The sequence below is a fragment of the Anguilla rostrata genome, chromosome 2 (assembly GCF_018555375.3).
Source record: "Anguilla rostrata isolate EN2019 chromosome 2, ASM1855537v3, whole genome shotgun sequence".
Classification (NCBI taxonomy): domain Eukaryota; kingdom Metazoa; phylum Chordata; class Actinopteri; order Anguilliformes; family Anguillidae; genus Anguilla; species Anguilla rostrata.
The window spans coordinates 19,141,147-19,162,671 of record NC_057934.1 but is presented as its reverse complement, the minus strand read 5'-3'; the positions used below and the strand labels follow the sequence as shown (position 1 = coordinate 19,162,671).

Here is a 21,525-nt window from a genome sequence, read left to right as displayed (position 1 = left end):
TGCCACAAATCGTTCGCGAGGCATCGTGCATCTGGAAAGTCTCAAACGCAATCAAAGAGAATGCCTTAGAATCACTCTCTTCCTACATTTTGGGCTTTCTATTTCATGAAACGGATGTTGGTTAGGCCCATCCCTCTCTCTCTCTCTCTCTCTCTCTCTCTCTCTCTCCTCCTCCTTTCTTACTCCCCCTGTTTTTCTCTGTCCCCTCTCTTACCTCCTCTCTCCCTCTGTCTCTTTCTATTTCCTAATTCTCCTACCATCCTCTCTCTCTCCCACCCTCTGTCTCTACCTTCTCTCCCTTCTACTCTCTCTCTCTCTCTCTCTCTCTCTCTCCCCTCCTCTCCCTCCCTCCCTCCCACCCTTGTTTGTTTATTCTGCAGTGGACTGTACCTTCTCTGGCAGGTGGTGTTGGAGCACTTTAGTCGGCCATTTAGATCAAATCTCCAGACGTTTCATGCTGCATGGCAGAGTCCGCTCAGGCCTGAGCTGATAAACATGCCACCTGACCTTAAAGAAGGGCATTTGCTTCCTGACATTGCATGTCTTTTTCTCAAGACTACATTCATAGTGCACACACAAGGCATGCACACACACTTTTCAGTTGCGATAAACTATACACAGGTATGGTGGGAGATTACTCATGTCTTCCTTAACACGTATTTGCCTTAGTGTTGACTATAAAGTAGTACTGCCCTGAATCACTTTAGCAGCCCCCTCCTTCATGTCCTGTTGGCAAACACAACTCGTGGACCAGACTACAAAATCCAGCCATAAGCAATCCTTCTCATTGTTCATCTGCTGTGGATCTCTGTGATTCTCCAATGGCATGCAAGACACGTTCTGGGAAATCTAACTCCTACTTCTCTCTTCATCGATGTTTCAGACATATTGCATTTGCCTTCTTTCGGGGTGTGTTCTGAACGATCTTTAGCGCGACACTGTAGAGAGTCAAAATTGGCCTGTAAAAGCAGAGGAGTGTGCTTGTGCTGTAAGATGATTTTGTACTCTGGTGATTTTCAGCTGGATTTGCAATCAGATGAGTTCTCTCTCTCTCTCTCTCGCTCTCCTCGCACACTGCGGCTTTGTCGAAGATCGGTACAGCCGCCCGCCATGGCGCTGTCAGATTGAATTTAGTTCCCACCCTGAATGAGAAACGGCTAGTGTAGAAATCGCTCGCCGCGGTCGGCGGACCCCCAGGGCCAAGAATGTGGAAAATTCCCGACAATCAGCCTCCCCCCCTTCCCCCCCCCAACATTCTATCCCCTCCTTCCCTCCCCTCCTGGTTTGTCACCCTAAATATTAACCCCTCCCTGCTCCTTCCAGACTCGCACCTGAGCGCATGGCTTCTGATTATGATTCTGTGGTGGAGGGACAGCGTCGCGGGGGGTGCACCAGCGTTGTTGACGTCAGGTTCGAATGAGAGGTCTGAATTTAGAGCGAGGTTCTACAGAGGTGCAAAGGCAATAGGCCTGGGGGTGTGTGGATGGAGGGTTTTATCAGGTAAAATATTAGGATAGTGGAACATTGGAAAATGGTTAATCTTCTCTAGGGGTAGAAGCTGGCACACGGGGTACAGGCTGGTACATGTGTCCAAAGAATATAAATTTGTGACAAGACACTGTGCAGTAATGAAATATATACAATGTTTATGTAGTTACATGTGAGAAGAAAAATGAACAGTGACAAGTTACGAGGGATATGGCAATATGGAATTATCTATACTCTCTCTCACACAAACACACACACACGCTCACTCTCACTCACTCACTCACTCACTCACACACACACATTTATTGAGGTCATTTACATGAGGGGGCTCATGTTTGGGAGGACAGATGCTGTCACTCCGCAGGGACGTTATCCTTATCTGCTGCACTGTCATCCTGCGGAGTAGCGGGTTTCTGGCGGCACCGAACGAGGGCATTAATCCCAGACTTCTTTAGCCATCGGGGTGTGATTGGGAAAGCTCAGCGCTCCCAGTAAATATTTGCAGGGGCCAGCTTGGGTCGTGTACTTCCCTTGAAGCTTTCTGTGTTTAAAGGTTTCTCTGTTCAGCTGATGTGTCTTTGTTTGCCTTGTAACAAAGCCCAGAATCCTCTCTTGCCACAGAATGCACACACTGCCCACACAGCCAGGGAAGATGAGGATGTCAACAGAGAAAGGAAACGTGTGTGTGTGTGTGTGTGTGTGTGTGAGTGTGTATGTTTGTGTGTGTGTGTGGATGTGTGTATGTGCATGGGTCTGTGTGTGTGTGTGTGTGCGTGTGTGTGTGTGTTTGTGTGTGTGTCGAGCGTATGTGTGTGTGTATGTGTGTTTAGGAGATAAAAGCTGGACTTCTTACCATAGCTTTGAGGACGGTCTCTACACAGTCTAGTTTCTTTCATTTTTTAAAAATGGCCTGTCAGCCACTTGAGGCTGTGGCTGTACACTTTTGTTCGAATCTCATCCCACCAAAAAGCCTGTAACCATGGAGACGATGCAGAATGTCCTGAATGTCAGGGAGGATCGTCGGTGACTCTGCGCTCTGGCCTCTTCCCCACTGATCTCAGATCAGTGCCCAGCACATTGGGCAAATTGATATTCATTGATTTGATGTCACCGTGGGAACGGAGGGAGAGGGACTGTTGTGACAGCGCCCGGTTTGAAGGTGATTAATGTCCGTTAATGCGAAGACCAGGCTCCGGTTGGGTCACTGCCTTGTAGTGCCACAGTGTCTGCCGATCACCTTACCTCAGGGTAGAATTGACCTCCGTCTCTGAGAAAGTTCAGCTTTATCTTTTGAACTGATATTTTTATTGCCATGTTTTTCCTTCCTGCTTGCAGTGCCCGCTCATGCAGGTAGGCCCGGTCCAATGCGGCAGCCTCCTCCACCAGTTCAGGAGGGCACAGACTTGCACCGGTTTTCCTCCGAAGTGCGATCAGCCAGCTGCCCCTTCTGTTTACCCCGCAGCCCGCCAGCTGGGCTGTGAGGTCTCAGCACATAAAAGAACCGCGCCGCGTAAAACCGAAGTCTAGCTACAGCGCGAGTGAACTTCCTGCCACGCAACGTCTCGGTACCGTTTTACCAAAGTCGGTTGTAATTCATCTGTAGGTAAAGTTCTCGAAAACTTCAAAAATGGTTCTCGAAAAGTCCTTGAAAAACTTGAAAGATTTGCAATGTGAGACACTGTACAAACCCCTGTAATGCGATTCTGGTCATCCCTGCCTGGGTGTTTGTCCGTAAATTCCACTGCAGTGGCGCCTTTCACAAATATTTATTTTCACCGGCGGCGGCCAGGACCAGAGCCTGTCCTTGGGCACCGGGACAGCCGCGCTCTCGTTACCGCTTTCCTTTCTTGTCTTGCCGAAGCCGGTCCCGCGGCCCGCTCTTCTGTGGGCCCCCCCCCCTCCTCACGCGCTTCGGCGAATGGGACGACTCGGGAGGCAAGATGGCGGCCCGTTAATAATGTGGCCGGGGTCACCCCTGCTCGGCGGAGGGCAGACGGGCGACAGAAGGCCGGTCGGCGGGAGGGGAGAGGGCCGAGGCGTCCCTGTTCTCCAGGAGCGGATCTGCAGAATACGACCGGGAACAAGCGGGTATAGATAATGGATGGATATTTATACAGTCATGGAAATCCCTATGACCATTTTCTTTTTCAAAATTCCGTCTTCTCCCCTCCCCCCTGCTGATCCAGAGAAAGCCCCTCCCCCTCTTCCCGTGGCGGGCGTCCGGGAGGGGGGAGGCCGCCGGCCGTCCACGCCCTTCCAGCTCTCGGCGAGTCGCGACTCGCCCCCCCTGATTTACCGCCGGCGGCGTGCGGTCCCCGTGAGACGCTGCGGAGTAGCGCTTTCGTGTCTCGACGTGGGGCTAACCCGCGCGCTTTCTCAGAAGCTGTCACGCCTTGTCTTTGACCTTCAGCTCCGATCTCGTTGGGATGGAGCTCCTTCCAGTTAGCGTGTTGTTTCAGCTCCCCCGGCCCTCCCGGGACTACGGCGATAGCTCCTGAGTGTTTAATACCGGAGCTTGACTCAATGTGACTTATCTCCTTCGCTTCGGGGGGACTGGACATTATTATGCGCTCCTTTTCGTTTAGCCTAAAGTTCCCAGGAATGTGAATCGCTGTGGTGCTGATAAATTGCCTCAGATCTGACAGCTGCTCAGAGTTTTTCCTCTTTTTTCATAGTTTTGTTTGGAATTTCCATAAATGTTTACATACCAGTTACAATCAACATTTACATGCCTTACAATTAGTGTATAGCACTGGTAGATGATATTACATAATGTCTACATTTTGGGTACCCACCATCCATAATTGTACTTGTACAGTACTTACAGTTGAAGTCGAAAGTTTACATACACCTTAGCCAAATACATTTAAACTCAGTTTTTCGCAATTCTTAGTAAACATTCCCTGTCTTAGTTCAGCTAGGATCACAACTTTATTTTAAGAATGTGAAATGTCAGAATAATAGTAGAGAGAATGATTTATTTCAGCTTTTATTTCTTTCATCACATTCCCAGTGGGTCAGTAGTTTGCATACACTCTGTTAGTATTTGGTAGCTTTCCATTTAAATTGTTTAACTTGGGTCAAACATTTTGGGTAGCCTTCCACAAGCTTCTCACATTAAGTTTCTGGAATTTTGGCCCATTCCTCCTGACAGAACTGGTGTAACTGAGTCAGATTTTTAGGCCTTGCTCAAATGTTTAATCTCTAGGAGACAGAACGCATCTCCTTCCTGAGCGGTATGACGACTGTGTGGTCCCATGGTGTTTATACTTGAGTACTATTGTTTGTAAAGACAAACATGGTACCTTCAGGCGTTTGGAAATTGCTCCCAAGGATGAACCAGACTTGTGGAAGTCCACAATTTTTTTTTCTGAAGTCTTGGCTGATTTCTTTTGATTTTCCCATGATGTCAAGCAAACAGGCACTGAGTTTGAAGGTAGGCCTTAAAATACATCCACAAGTACACCTCCAATTGACTCAAATAATGTTATTTAGCTTATCAGAAGTTTCTAAAGCCATGACATAATTTTATGGAATTTTCCAAGCTGTTTAAAGACACAGTCCACTTAGTGTATGTAAACTTCTGACACACTGGAATTGTGATATAGTGAATTAAAAGTGAAATGATCTGTCTGTAAACAATTGTTGGAAAAATTACTTGTGTCATGCACAAAGTAGATGTCCTAACTGACTTGCCAACACTATAGTTTGCTAACATGAAATATGTGGAGTGGTTAAAAATGAGTTTTAATGACTTCAACCTAAGTGTATGTAAACTTCCGACTTCAACTGTATGCTTTGAATTATTATCACTTGTACCCATATATATACAATGTAAATCTACATGCATACATGTACATCTTATACATACACCCATATGCACATATATACACATACATGCCAAAAGTATGTATGTGTATATATACATACTTTAGGTAGAGAAGAATTCAGTTAATGTGCCTATTTATTGAATAACAAACCAAAGTATAAACATTTGAGTTTTACTTAAAGAATAATCTTAGTATGACTTTCCTTGAAATTGCATCCTTTGACTTTAAATATATTAAAACAAATTTTTGGAAGTACATCCAATCATTTTACAAAGTGTAAAATTATTTAATTGCAGTGAATTATATCAGGAAGTACCTTTGCAATCCTATTGGCTATTATGAATAATTTCTGGTAATATTTTATTATCAGGATTAATCAAACTTTTCTATGTTCTGAAGGAATATGTTCAGTACACTCTGGTTTTGGTAGTAATGATATCACAGCTTGATACATTGTTGCAGGAAGTTTCTGATTCATTGCTGCATGTTTAGTAATATCTATGAATCACATTTTCTCTTTTTTGGATGGTGTGGGCCATGAGCTGATCTCTGACTAGATGAACAGTTGGTTGGAGCTCTGATGGGCTTGTTGGGTTGTGGCTCCTCTAGCCAAGCAGGCCTTCATCACTCAGGGTGACGTAAACACAAATCTGCAAGCCAATACAGGCGCTCTGACCTCCAGGCTGAAATATTACCGCGCTAGACTTGGTGCAACAACATCGACGCCCTAGTTTTAACAGGTTGGCATAGACAAAAGCTAAAACCAACACATCAACATAAACATACTAGCCTCAATATGGTGAAATATGCTAGCCTGGACCTGCGGCATACACACAATACCCTTGATATGGTATCATAGGCACACTAGCATCAACCTGCTAATAGACGCTAACCTCGATAAGCCAGTGTGGATACTTAGGTCTAGGCAACATAACATGCTGACCTCAACATGTCAGCTTATCTACAATAACCTTGACCTGTGCCCTTAGAAGGGATAGCCTATGCACACCAGCCATGGCATACTGACTTTGAGATGTCTCTGTATGCTGGTCAAGGACAGAGCCTATGCCATCAACACTTACTCTACTGGACTGAATGCCATGGCTGCCAACCCTGTAAAATTCATTAATTCTGCACAAATAAGTCAGAACTTTACTTTGTTGAGGTCATAACAGTCATTCTTTCTCTCTCTTTCTCTGTCTCTCTCACACACACACATACACATACACACCTTCACAGCTTTTTAAGATTTCTCTTTTTAATGGTTTTAATCTTCTTTTCCTGCTCCCTTCATCTTTGCCTTCAACTCTTTTATTGAATGTCCTCATCACACCCCAACCCCATCCCACCCACTGCCAGTCCATCTGCAAGGGCACACCTAAATCCTTCTTTTTCTGGCGAGCTCAAAGACTGACAGAGAGTGCAAAGCAGAGAGGCAGAAGCACTGAGACAGGGGAAGTAAAGCACTGAAAAGGGCACAGTGTGTAGGCTCCTGTGAAAATGCTTTTTTTTTTTTACATAGCATTTATTTTTTATGCATCTCATCTTTATTTTTCATGACTGCTGTTAAATATTCGGTGTTAATGTTTTTGGAGAGAGTATGTAAGGAAAGGAGATAGGGAGGAAGAGGTAGACATTGAGATATGGATTGGGGGAGGGATAGATAGAGTCACAGTACAGAGGCAATGTGGTACAGGGAGGGAGGGCTAGAGTTAGAGAGAAACCGAGAGAGAGAGGGTTATAGAGGAATGGAGAGAGTCAAAGAGAGGAGAGGGTGGTAGAGAGAGAGAGGGCTAGAGTTAGAGAGAGAGCGAGAGAGAGAGAGGTTTATAAAGGAATGGAGAAATGGAGAAAGTCATCCAGAGCAATGGGTGGTAGAGGGAAAGAGTCCAAGAGGGTGGGTAGAGTTTATGAGGAGAGGATGGTAGAGGAAGGGTAGAGTCATTGAGAGGAGAGCGTGGTAGAGGGAGGGAGAGAATTATTGAAAACGAAGGGGAGCATGATAAAGGGAGGGAGAGCAATGTCCTCTCTGCTGAAAGTCATTTGTGGCGCAGCAGGTGAGGATAAATATTGTCATGATGAAGAGACCACAGTAAATCATTTTTATTCCATGTGACAGCGAAGCCAGGCCACCGCTGGTCCTGCATCTGTAAACATGTCTACCATAAGTGCAGCAGAACGTGTATTTATTTTGCTCTTGCATTTTTGCATAATTTGTGCTCAGAAGCGGGTGGTAAATAATTCATGATCCACAGCTTTTAATCAGTTAATTTTAAGATCCCCACCATCCATACCCTGTGTCTCATTTCTGAACCTGTTCGACTCGCATCATAAGTACAGAATATATATACACCCTGCATACAAACATACTGCGCAACAAAACAAGTAGGCCTAGGTGCTTTCCATTTAAAAAGTGACACTCATCCTGTAGGGGGCAGTGTGGAGCTGTGATTGTCTAACCTATGGTTAGAAAGGTGAGTGCACTGCTATTATGTACCTGAGTAAAGATACTTATTTTGAATAGCTGCAGTTAAGTACTCAACTCTATAAATTTAATTTTATGTGAAAGCCAAAAGATGTGTTGCAAGTGATAAAGGCTCCTGTGTTTTCGTCTGTCTGTCTTTAATCGATCGGGGCAGGACAAAGATGTCACACAACCATTCAGCCACACAGATTAAAAAGATAAGATGTGTGTGATGGCCATAGCTCAGTCTCCCATGGGTCTCAGAAGTTTTGCCGTAATTCCCTTCGATTTTGTTACCATTTCCGTTACTTCTGGATTTAAAAAATAGACTGCCTATGGAAGAAATGGATGTCGTTTTCTTAATTCCTTCAGAATAATTTATGACATTTGGACGTTTGTGTATGAAAAAACAATACTTTTCACCCATATTTTATAATACAAAAAATCTGCTATTTTCAAAAGCAAATTGCTAATGGCTATGTGCTTAGCAACCCTTTGCACAATTACAACATCACACACAGGGCTATATTTCCAGCTATATTTGCTGTTACCCATGCAATAAATTATGTGATTTTGTTTTGTACAGTTGTATATTTCGCTGTTGGCCTAAATATTTTGAAGTTATTCGAGTACTTTCTTTAAGTTTCTTTTCTGGGTAATGCTAGCTTTGACCAACTTGAAAATCCTCCAGGCTAGCTGTGAGATAAATAATGTTCGCAGCAGTGTTAGCTTGCTGTTAGCAAAATAAATATATTGGTTGGAAAGCAGCATTGGAATTCAGTGGATCCAGTGTCATTTAAGAGGGGAACGTATCCGGATAAAAGCGTCTATGTTTTGAACAACTGTTTAAATCACAGACTGTGAAGGGCACGGTTATGTGGAACTCCCTTGCATTTTCTCCATAGAGAAATTATGCTTTGATCCGGAAATCCTTATACGGGTAAAGGTTTTGCTCTGACTTACATCAGACTTCTGAGGACCATTGCTCATGTGATTCACAGTAATGGTGAGACCTGAGAAGATATTGGTGACATAAACCCTTTTAACATCCAACAGAATCACTCATCTGAACGGCTCACCATTGGATCACTATTATGAGCTGCCTAGCTGCAAATGTTTCACAAAGACTTCCATCCGCGACGTACAAGAGCGTTTGGGATGAGGTAGGACTATCACGAGAGCTGAGTTCTTCTCTTGATGGCTGACATGTTGTCCAGTGTGGATTTGACACCATATATATCAGTAGCGGTGCACTTACGTCCGCAATGCGGCCAACGTTAAATCTGTTGTTATCGATGCGTTGGGGTGGCAATGGCTTTGGCTACGATCTCAATTTGGGCATTACAAACTCTCTGCGGAACAAAAGACAAAGACACATTGATTGTGCAATGGGGGTTTGTCAGTTGGTTGTCGCCACCCTTTGTCTCTCAAACTTCCGGAACATTCCCTGATAGCGGTTATTATTATTATTATTATTGGTTGCTCCTGCATTGGATAGAGTCATTAATGGATGGCCAACATCTAGATCAGTCTTGATGCTGATTTTAAAATAACCTATAGCTAATTCATTCATCCCTTCCAGAGGATTGTGCCACAACGGGGCTAAAAACAAAAAATGATTGACTGCATAATTGAACGGGCTCAGGCTATAGTACCTGTTCTGGCACTCTGATCCACTTTCTTGGCAGGACGTTGAAGTTCTGGAGGTCATAAATAAAGCTCTGAAACCCGGTGAATTAATATACATTTTGTACTATGTCATCGTGTCTTCACTCCTTCCAGTGCTGCAGCTCGTGCATAATGACACATTGAAGGAGTCTGAGGAAGATGAGAAGAATTGAGGAAAGATAATAAGCAGAAAGATGATCCTTCAGTTTGGTGGCCGAGCAACAAAGGATTCCATTTAATGCCTCGTTTTCAGCACTACCAGCAACATTGTAACCCCATTATGTTCACACCTGAAACCGGATAAAGTCAGCATTCTTGTCTTCCTGGAACGCATAGACAGGCCAAAGCGGAATGACTGTGCAAGTCTTCTTAAATGTCTTAAATGTTGCTTCTTGAATGTTTATAGTCTGGCCTATTTTAACGTCATTGTTCTGAAAGCTGTTTTTAAGATAGAGTTTATGTTTTTGTAAAGCGACCTTGGGGCTGAGAAAGGTGCTATATAAATAAAACATTATTATTATTATTATTATTATTACTATTATTTTTAGATATTTGTTCTTTCTGTGTTAACTTTTATTTAATACTGCAATCAAGGGACCAGCTCTCTGCTTTCAACCTCAGCACCTTTTTAAAAACCTGAGTTTCTGCACTTTAACAACATGAAATATTTGATTACAAATTTACAGTTGTGAAGTACAGTGCCAAATGAGAAAAAATAAATGTAATTTATTTGTTGTCATCGAAAAATAAAATTTTTGTTTGATTAAAAACGTTTTTTTGTTGTTGATTTATGATAATATTGTATACTTTTTAAAATAAAAAACCATGATAATATCATATATCGCAATAATTTGGCAGGACTGCATCACGATATTAAATTTTGGATATTGCCCAATACTACTTCCTTCCTATCCTTGGCTCATTTAATGTTTTTGACAGGCACTTGTTCTGACAACTATTGGTGGCACAATCATGTGTGAATGCTCTCAACCCATTAAAACAATATCAGTTGTGAACACTAGTGTTGCAGGTGGAGTTACTATTGCGAAGTTCCATGTGTGAACAGCTGGATGACATTGAGAGCTATGCTGTGTGTGTGTGTGTGTGTGTGTGAGAGAGAGAGTGCAATATATAGATGTAACAGTGCTGTCTGGTCCAGCTCTGTCTCTCCACGCATGGAGAATTCCCAGGAGTCCTTGCTGTGTCATTCCATGGCTGATGAACGTGTGATTGGTATTTTCTCCAGAGACTCATTTTCTTTGTTGTTGTTTCACCTCATGTTTTGCTGCAGCAGCCCTTTGCACTCTCAAAACTATGGGTTCACCATGCCTAATTTGTTCATCCATACCTCAATAGTTTTTGTTAACTCTTACTTTAGTTAGCTCTTGTCTATTTGGCATTTGTGCCATTTTTCTTCTTGAAGTAACCGGCAACTTAGGTACTGTTAATGTTCCCTCAGCAGCTGAATGGCTGCATTGTTTTCATCATTGTTACCTGGTTAACCAGCAACTGTTGGCTCTGGTTATCTCTCTGGTTTATGTCCAGTTCAGAATAAACTTGGTGAATAACTTCTGCTACCATAATCAGTTAATGTGAACAGTCAGATCTGACAAATCAGGTCTTACCTCAGACCCCCTGTAATTCAACCGATCACTTTGTAAGACAGCTAAATGTGTAGCTTTTATGAGTATTTATTTTCATTCCTTTATGTATACACAGTCATTGTATCAGAGTTTACCTCATGAGCAGCAGTCAACCTACCTCACTCCCTGGGTGACACTACAAGTTGGGCATGCTCTTGTGGGTTTGCCGCCCACAGTAGGCAGACTCGCCACTGGTATGGAGTTCGATTCGTGCCTGTGGAGACCATACGCTCACTGAAAATGTGTCTTAAAGGACAAGTCATTCTGTCCCGTTACCCTCCCGTCATAATGTACCCCAGAAAATCTTTTTGTGAATGCTTTGCACTTGCTTTTTGACACAGTTTTGGCTCCAGCTCAACTTGGGAAGCTCTTTCAATCCAGTTCACCTCATGTGACCTCATCAACCGCTAGTTTAGCCTGTCTTGCCTGGACAGTCAGCTGCAGTGGTTTCATGCTGGCATTTGCGTTGTCGAAGGCCTCTGCCTGCCCTTTTCCTGTGATAAAATCCAGTGACTCCTCTTATTTGTCTTCAAATGTCAGAGCCAGTCAGCAAAGCCAGTTTCCATCAGGTGCCTGTGTGCATGCGCGTATTGTGTGAGTGTGAGTGTGTGAGAGTGTTTGTGTGTGTGTGTTTTTGTTTACTGTGCCATACTTTGCAAGTTCAAGAGACTTAGTATGTGCTTGGGAGCTTGCTCGTGTGTTCATGTGTGAGTCTGTTTTGGTTGGCGAGTGAGTTGTGTGGGCATGTGAACTTCAGTGCAAAACATCACGAGTATGTGCTTGTATGTTTGGACATCTGCCTGTGTGCGCATACATGCCTAAATATTTTTCTGCGTGTGTGATTTTGTTCTGTGTGTGCTTATGTGCAAGAGTTAAGGAATGGTATGTCTGAACAGGTCTGTTTTTAATAGGTCTAGTGTGGTTTCTAGTGTGGGTTTTGGAGGGACATTGGGTGGGGCAGAAGGATGTGGAGTTAGGCTCGCCAGCAGAAAGAGCTCCCAGGCAGCTGCAGGGCAAGGTCAGACTCACCTTTGACCTGGAAGAGGATGTTCAGCTGTAATTAGCCCCCAAAGGAGTAGGAGCATTTGTTCTACTTCCTGTGAAGAGACCAGTGGATGACCTCGTTTGTGTCTGAGGATGCAGCATCTCATTGCAGGAAAGGATATAAGGCCGACTATAAAAATATTGAAAATAAGTATTCAATTCAGTGATATTTTTATAAGAAATCCTATACCTCCATGTAGCAATGGGCAGCCATCAGTCTCTGACCTGACCTGTCAATACTAACTAAGAAGGCCTCACTCCCACTGAGAAATGGCGTGTTTGGTTCATAAAGGTCTGATGGGTAACAGATGATAGCTAGTCATTTTGGGGAGGGCCGTGTAGCCTCCATCACAACCTCCATGTGCTAATACCATTACCATGGGGACATGTAGCACTAAGAAGCAGGGGGGGGGGGCTATGTGGAGAGTGAGAGGGAGGAGGGATGAAAGATGGGAAAAAGTGGGGTGGGAGATTGGAAGAGATTGAGGGAGGGTAAGACTTGCACTCAAACTGTGGCTGGTTAGCTACCTGTCTGAGCTGATCTGATAGGCCATTACTTCCCATAGCTTCCAGCCTATGTATAGCTAAGAGGGGTGTGCGTTTCTGGAATGTCTCTTTTTGGTTCGTTCCTTTCCTCTCTTTTGGCTCTTTGGATGTGTGGCAGTCTGCCGGGGAACCCCACTTGAACCCAGTTTGGCTCACCTACGCTCAGAGGGCTGTTTTAATTGAACAGGTGCTGAGATGGTGGCAGCTTTTACCAGCAGATGAAGGTGTTGGCACAGACTAGTAAACACCCCCCCCCCCAATACTCTGTGTGGTTCAGTCCTGTCCACTCAGCCATTCCTCCTGAAGTAAGGGTCACTTTGGGACGCTGGTTCTCTTGGCTCAGTGTGACCAGTACAGACTGGTGGTAATGGACCTGCCGCGCTGTAAAGCCTCTCAGAATAAGTTCCCGCCAACCCGACCTGGGCGGCAATGGCGGGTCTCTCGCGGGGTAAAGGAATATGAAACTCACTTGGCTTGGACTGTGGAGCTTATCTGAGGTTTTATTTTCCATTTGTTTGTTTGTTTTATGACTTCTTCCAACCAGGAATAGACAGAAGTTCATATGGCGGACAGTGTTTGATGGGGGGGGGCTATCCTTCTTCAGGGTTGGGGAAAAAGCAACATTTCTGGCAGCTGAAGCTTTCCGCTACATAACACTACCTCTCTGCCCTGGAGATAATGGAACGTTTTTGATATTTTACACTGACTGGCCGGAGTACCACTACACCGAATAAAGTTTAAAGTTTTATTTGCACAAAACCCTGTTCCCAGTAGGTATTTTTTTATTTGTTTTTGCAGTTTGAAGGATTGAGAGATGTTTTTAAAGAACAACCATCATCACATCCGCGTTCCCACACGCACACACAACCACAGCCTCCTTCGGCCCTCTCGCTTTGACAGATAAAAGATGCGGGTTTCACACTCTCACGCTCGACTGAACACTCCTGCCTCACGGAGGCAATAGTAAACCCACGGCAGGGTTCAAAGGAAATCCTGTTTTGCAGAAGCATGATAGAAAACAAAAATAGAATATCAACCCCACCACCCCTACCCCCTATTTTGTAAATGATTGTTAGAAAATTATAAAAAAAAGACAGAATCTCATTGAGACACACACACACACGTATACACTCACAAGCGCACACACTCATATTGTACATACGCGCACGCACAGACACGCCAAGGAGTGGACAAATTGGTAGTCCTGGATACCTGGGATTACTGTTATTTTGTTGGCGGGAACTTTGTCTTTGCCCAGAACACTGTCACATGGGTTTATGATTTGTCCTCCCTTTCACATTCTCATGCGCAGTTGCCTGCACTGCGCTATACTGGCAGGTAGCCTTTAACCACCTTTGTCATCCTTTCTCCTCAGAAGAGGAGAGAAGGAGGGAGAGAGATCACGACACAGCGTTACCCAATCTCCCCTTCTGGATAGACGATCTAGTAAAATGTAAAAAAGCCGGAGCACAGTTCAAAGAGGTTTATGCACGGGTTTATAGACAATAGCGGGCTCACACTTCTCCTTCTGAAACTGTAGTGGCATACCAAAAAATTTGCTTGAGGAAACCAAGCAGACAGTGGCCAGACGGTTGGAGTTTCAGGACCCCATTTCATTGCAGAGCTGGTAAAAAATTATCCAGACTGAAAAAAATAGGAAAGGCAATATATTATTTAAATAGTATCTACTGCAGATATCCATCCAACCTGTGTGCTGCATGACATTTTGGCCTGACCTTGAAAACATTGTGGTTTCGCTCCTTTCATCACGTTAAGGTGCTGAAGTAGAGGAGCAGTACATGTAACCCATTTTTATCCTTTACTGTACCTTTGCAGGCAGGCGCCTCTTTCTGTTTAGTTACGGCTTGAGCAGGCTGAATAACCACGGTCATCCTTGTTTGATAAGCCAGGTCATGGAAGATATTTTGAGAGAGAGTTTTTTGTCAGAATATTTGAATGGCGCCAAAAACCGTGGAATATTGGTGGCCTTCACTTATTTACCTACTTTGATTTTCTCTCTCCATTCGTTTCCTTGTGTGTGTGTGTGTGCTATCAAGATTGGGTCATGAATTGTAATATATATTGCATCTTTCAAATCTGTTCTGAATTTTAAGAATTGACTTTAAGAATAATTATGGAGAAGATGGGGAGAGGAAGCAAAGGTGGAAGAAAGCAGGAAGGAGAGGGAAAACTGCATTTATGGATGATGGTTGTGATGGTGGTGGTGATGATGATGATGATAATGGAGAAAGTAAGCATCTGACATAGAATGGATTGAAAAAAGAGAAGGAAAAAATATTGAGAGAGAAAAGTAATGATAAAATGAAATAATAATAAAGTTGTCCTGCAAAGATGAGGGGGAGAATGGAGGTAGGACCAAAAGATAAAAGAAAGAAGTAAAAAAAGGATGTAGGTGAAAATCTGAGGTAAATTTCACACTGCTATTGGAAAGTATTTTTTATCACAGTGTATACATGGAATAGCTTTCAAGGTCTTGTAGAAGCGCTAGAGATTTGTCAGATGCTCAAGAGCAGATTTGACTCGGTACAAGATGCTCTGGAGACCTGAGGCAGCCTGGAAAGCCTGTATGGGCTGAATGGCCAATTCTCTCCATAAAACAATAGTGTTTGAGCATTTCTATGTCTTTTCTTGAATGCCACATTTTACCACAAGGGACTTGGAACACTGTTATCTCTTTTGAGGGTGGTAGAGGTATGTACAAAGCCAGTAGCTCAGAAAGCAACAGCCAGATAAAGAAAAACTAACAAGACTCAGCGTTGTTGTCCCAATGGTCAGACGGGCTAGTTGAAGGTCACACCTCCCGAGGCATTTTTGACTCCACCCGAGGAAAAGAGTTCTCGTTAAGGAAATTAAAAAAATAGTTTTTGATTAGGGCAGGGGAAGCAAATCAAGCGGCGAATCCCCCGGCGAAGGGGAGTCGTTCTTTTCGCGCGCGGCTACGCCCGTGACTTTCGGAGGGTTCGCCGGCAGGATGCGGGGAGGCGAAGCGGCGGGAGGCGGCGGACGGCCCGCGCGCTTCCACGCCGACGCGTCTCTTCGACGCTCGAGCGAAAGCGGCCGCGGCGCCGCCGAAGCTGCCCGCGTTCGCGTTCGCGCCGCGGTGGGTTTATTGAGGGATTTCGCCGCGTTCTCTTCGCCCCTTGCGTAAGTCCTGGAGAATAAAAGATTCTCACAGATCCTCATCCCTGGCTCGAGTTTACCTTGGGTGGGTGTGACCCCAGCGCCGCAGACAGGGAAAGATAGAGAGCGCCTGATTTCCCTTGGGGTTGGCGTAATTGTCTGTGCTTCTGCCGTACGGCGAACAGGCAGATGCATCACACGAGGATCATTAGACCTAAGTAAGACTCCCTGCAGCTTTTGTCTGTAAACAGCGATTACTCACGTCGCCCCTCCGAGCCCCGTATGAGCCTGCTCTGTGTGAGCGCTCGAGCGAAAGTGATACCAAACGCAGCCACTGTCCTCGTTGCACACCTGCTGCGTGCTCTGCGCGGCTGCAGTTCCTTATAGCCGATATAAAGCACAGAGGCATCGCCATTGCTGATTGTCTGTAGGCTGTGCTGCATCTGGTTTGCTTTACATGTGAAGCCTGCGTATGCCATCAACGCTACAATTTTCCGTGTCGGTTATTAGACGTGACTTGTGTTTGTAATTGTAGGAAACCAGCATCGTCATCCCCGCCATTATTGTCATCGTCACTTTCATCCTCTCACAGTTCCCATGCAGTTGGCAACATCTTCCGTAGCCAGTAACGATTTAGAGAGGTACTGTGCTTCTGCTTTGTAGCTCTGATTGACAGAATCTGGCCTTTTTGGGGCCCCCAGAAGTAGTATCACGTTAAATTGCTTTCTGTCAGTGCTCAGTGGTGACTCCGTGGTCCAGTACTGAATCCTGGCTGTGCTGGTACTGATTGGGGACCGGTGTCATAAAGGCCATGATTCGCTATATCATTACCCTGGGCTGTTGGAGGGAGAGTTTCAGTCTAGCATAGTATTCCCCAACTTGTCACAGATGACCCGCTCCTGGTTCACCCGGCATGTTGTTAAGTGTGTTAAACCCGTAATAAACTCTTATAAACGAGGGAAGGGATAAACGACTGAACTGGATTAAATGTGTGTGGAGTATTAATGTGTAATGTTTGCTATTTTTTTGTAAAGATGGTAGAAGTGGAGCGCCGCGGTTGCGCAGCGGTCAAAGCATTGACCTTTGACCTTGGAGTCAATGCAGTCGCACGCCGAGGACCTGGGTTTGAGCCAGATCCGAGTATGGCTGATGCATTGAGGAAGCGACAAATTGGACGGCTGCATCCAGGAAAAGTGAGAGAGAGCGTCCTCGTCATGGGTCAGAGGAGACATGGCTACCTCCTTCCTACCGCCAACCGACGGGGTTGTGTAGCGGCGAATTTTCAGCAGTGCGCGGGGGAATTGAATAGCACTAGGGTTATGTCTACCTAATTGGGCTAAAAGAGGTGAAAACATCAGATACAAAATTTGAAAAAAAAAGACAGAGGTGGGCATGAGAGGGCTTGCTGCACTGTGTTGGGGAGTTTTTTTTAAATAACTTGCTTGTAATTATTATTCTGTACATGTTGAGATGTTTTTTTTTTCTTTCCACACTCTGCCCGGTCTGTCTTTAGTACTTTCCCACTCGGAGCCGAAACTGGCCTGTTGGGTTTCTCGTTTCCTGCTCCTCGTTAGCTGAACTCGCCGCCGTTCCACATTCAATTGCCTCCCCAGCCGTGTCTTAGAAACGGCTGTTCTCCATAAATCTCCTCTGCTTGGACCAGGAGCAGGGCCATTAGCTTTCTGACCGCTCGTCTCGAGCCCCTTTGAGCGGGTTCCATCCGCGAAACCCGGCGGGACGGCACCGCCGAACCGACGGCGGCCCGCTCGCCCCGTAATTACCGGGCCACTGAAGTGGAGCGTAGTGTGGGTCGGCCCGCTGGGCGACACGCCCGCGTCGAGATGACTTTAATGACACGGTGCATAATCAGCGACGCGTCTGTGGAGAGAATAGTTCATTAGGCTGAAATTTAAGTGAGGGACAGTGTATATATATATCAGGCTTTGAATTTTGGCATTTTTAGGGCGTGGTTACTTGTGGCCTGGGCGGCACAATGGTGCGGGATGAATAGCACTGTCGCCTCGCAGCAAGAAGCGGCTGAGTTTGAATCCCAACCGAAGGCCTTTCTGTGTGGAGTTTGCGCGGGCTTCTGCCGGGTACTCCGGTTTCCTCCCAAAAATCAAGCCGGTAGGCTAATTGCAGACTCTAAATTTCCCATAGGTATGAGTGTGTGAGTAAATGGTGTGTGGGCCCTGTGGTGGATTGCCAACCGGTCAAGAGTACATTCCTGCCTCCTGCCGCTGACCAGCAGTTTAAGAAAATAGATGGATAGTAACTTTGGCCTTGGCAAAGCTAGAATTTGAGAGGGCTCCAAAGCCAAATCAGGAGCCAGAATCAAATTTTTGCATGAGTACACACTGTGAGCACGCTGTGAGCTCATTGTGAAAGCACATATCACACTGCACTTATACACTCAAGAGATACAAGAGGAACATGCAGTACAGCTGAAAATCTGTTTATGCCAAACTGGGCATGCCAAATGTGTGTGTGGACTGATTTTTATGTTTATGATTGGGAATTAAGGCTGTAAAATGAGTGTTTGTATTTTCAGCCTCTAGAACATCACTGTGCATGCTCCTGTTGAGTTACACAGTGCAATTACTTGCATTAAGTCACAAACCCATGTTTGTTCCTATACCAGATATTGCAAAGTCAGCAGGTCATCAGAAACCTCTGTAAATGTACAAAATACCCTGTGCTTCCCAAAAAAACTGTCTGGGCCATTTCAACATTCAATAAAGCTGACATATTGCCTATGCATTTTTTATATATATTTATTACAAGTGTAGTGAAATATTGACTGCAGTGGATTGCTTTCTACTTACTTGTTACAGCAAAGTTGGATATCTTACGCTGGATATGAGGTTGGTTTCGCTGCCAATTTGATTATTTATCATTGTGTGTCCCAGTTCAATCTAACAGCAAGTTTTGGTGAACTGAAAGAAGTTGGGGAAAAAGTTAGGCCAGGCCACTTGACCTTTGACCTCTCTGTTTCAGGGGCAGGTGAACACTGCTCGCTGTGATCATCCCCTCAGTCACCTTGCTTAAGCAGACCAAAAATGGAGAGTCAATGTGACGTGGAGAGAGAGAGAGAGAGAGAGAGAGAGGGAGAAACTGTCAAAGTAGGACATGCCAACGAAGCATTTGGAATGAGAGAAAGGAAGAGAGAGATGGAGAGAGCACATTTTCACCTCCTCTGACACTGGTTTGTGACACCAGGGCACAGGGATATGAGGCAGGTTTCATGCATGAGAGGGCTTCTCGCTTCAGCTGAGTGAAAGATTTTGATTTGATTCGGCCGGTTTAAGCAGAGGATGAGAAGACCGTCGCAAGAGCCAGATTCAGATCTCTGAGCCCTCTGCTGTGTTTGATTGGATCGTTTTGGATGGCCGTAAGTACGGACATGTGTGCTTTTCGTAGCCCACAAATTGAGGTCATTGGTCCGTCTCTCCTTTTGACGGTTGGTGCTGTGTGAGAGACATTGAGAACTGAAGATGGATTAAAAAAAAAAAAAAAAAAATGAAACGAGAAAGAAAGCGATTTTTTAAATCTTTAGATTTTTTATCGTTAGTTCAGTGACTGAGGCTGTGAGGCTGGCAGAGACGGGGAGCTCTTTTTAATGCAGATTAATGTTGACGCTGAGCAGCGGGGGTCGATTTCTGAGTCCGTGAGCTGGATATCTAGTGATTTCTGTGCCTCTGTGTCTCCGCAGGTGAGCAATTCTCTACACAAGCTCTGCTTAAGGCACAGAGGTAAGACTGTTTATCTTTTCATGCGGGGGCTGTGTGTGTTCTTTGGTGTGTGTTTGTGTGTGTGACTGCATGAGTGTGTGTGCGTGCGTGTGTATGTTGCGTGTGTATGTTGTATGTATGTGTGTGTGCGTTGTTTTGAAGGATGGGGAGCTTATGGGTAATGTTTTGCATTTACTTTCTCGTCCTTAAATCTGAACATTTATGAAGGCTCAATTTTGACATCTTTGTGATGACTGTGGCCCTTGTAATATGGCATGCTGATATTTCACAGGAAGGGAGATTGACAGGCACACTGTACACATTAATAATAGAGGAAGTGCACGCACAAAATCCAGTAAAATTCAAATGTGAAGTTGAACTTGTTGTCTGCACATGTCAGTGGGTCATGGTGTTGATGTTTTTCATTTATATTTATGTTTTTATATAGTTGTCTTTGCTATGACATTGTTGTTTTTGGTTTATTTAAACCAGAACTCTATTTGATTTGACAGGCACCTGCAAATTCTCAGATTGTATGTGAATGGCTGGAATTTTCTAGAAATAGGCCTATTCATACATTCTCTACCGTTCTGTATTATTTTTACTATACTCAAGCGTGTATTTGGTGCTGGACACCATATTAGAAAAAAGTACAGATAATGCCTTATATACATATTCTTCTCTCCCAAAATTAGCCAGTGACATTCAGACGATATTTGGGAAATGAAATTAAAATTAAAATGAAAAGAACAGTGAAATGATGTGATTTTTTTGTGAAAAAGCGCATTATCGAGTATCTCTCGACAAATTGACAGATGTATTTATAGAATCAGGGAAAAGGAGTAGCAGATTGGCCTACTGTCGCGTCGTTGAGAGTGCAAGGTGAAAGTGTGAGCTGACAAGCTTGCTACCAAAGGTGTTATCGAGACGCTCAAGATAATTATTTCCACAAGTGAGCGAGGGTACCACGGCGTGATGGTTTATGGGGCGAGGAAGAAATCGCCATGCAGGTCGTTACATTAAAAATGAAGGCATTCTGGTCAGAATACAGGGCATCCAAGACAATGGCCTTATTGCCACCAGGTAATTTGAGCCCCATTGTGTACACCATCCATTTCACTGATGTAAAGCAGTGTGTGAATACCAATGTTTCTTTTGACAGATTTAACATGATATAAATGTTTGGTAGCTGAGTACGTAGTTTATTCTTCTGTTACCGGAGTTGCATTCCAGAACTTTGATGGTTATTTAAAAGCAAGGTCCTATGACGGGTCTGTCTTGTATCCGGTGGGTTGTATCCTGAGTTGCCTCGCTCTCTCATGTGGAAGCCATTAGATCTGGTGATTATGCAGAATGACATTATGCGTGTGCATATGTTTCTCAGATGGAAGGTCGCACGTGCGGCAACAGATGATTCTGAGGTGAAAGGTCGAGCACGTAGCCGCGGCAGATGGTTCGACGGTGTGCTTTGTGACTTCAGCCATCTGCGTTGGCTCGCGGAGAGTTTTCTGGGAGATGCGTTGAGAGTTGAGACCCGTTACACTTCCTGCCCTGAAGGATGTTGGCTGTGTCCTTGTTCTGTCTGAGAAATACTTGGTAGAAACCACAAAAAATTACAAATAGTTTTCTCTTTTTGGTGTCTTACACCTGTCTCCAACTTGGCATTCTCCCCAGTTTCAGTCATGCATTCCTGTGTTTGCCAAACTGTGCTGGAACTGCAGGTAGTCTGCTAAAAAAATCTCCCTTGAGACTCAGAGAAAATATTAATTTTAGGATTTTTTTCAATATGGAGATTAAAAACGAGAACGATGAATTTCTTGTTACTAGGTCCACATCCTACATTTTCTAAAACGTACGATTCATCCTGTCCCTGTTCTCAAGTACACCAAAAGAAAGAAACAAGAGAATCTGTGTAGCCCTAGAGAGTCATATTTTATGACCCGTAAGTGAGGAAATGGTTTTTCCAATGA

At 44.5% G+C, this 21,525-nt stretch overlaps 1 protein-coding gene across 6 annotated transcripts in view; it reads left to right on the top strand.

The window, feature by feature from the left end:
- The window catches only part of ndst2b (N-deacetylase/N-sulfotransferase (heparan glucosaminyl) 2b), an 83,294-nt gene that overhangs the window by 10,920 nt on the left and 50,849 nt on the right, over positions 1-21,525 (top strand). For 3 of the 6 annotated variants that reach the window (XM_064321016.1, XM_064321014.1, XM_064321013.1), the window contains exon 2: positions 19,537-19,576. The exons of the other annotated variants lie outside the window; for them this stretch is intronic. The gene's annotated coding sequence lies outside the window, so the exon portion shown is untranslated. The remainder of the gene's footprint in view (positions 1-19,536; positions 19,577-21,525) is intronic. 6 annotated transcript variants of the gene reach the window in all.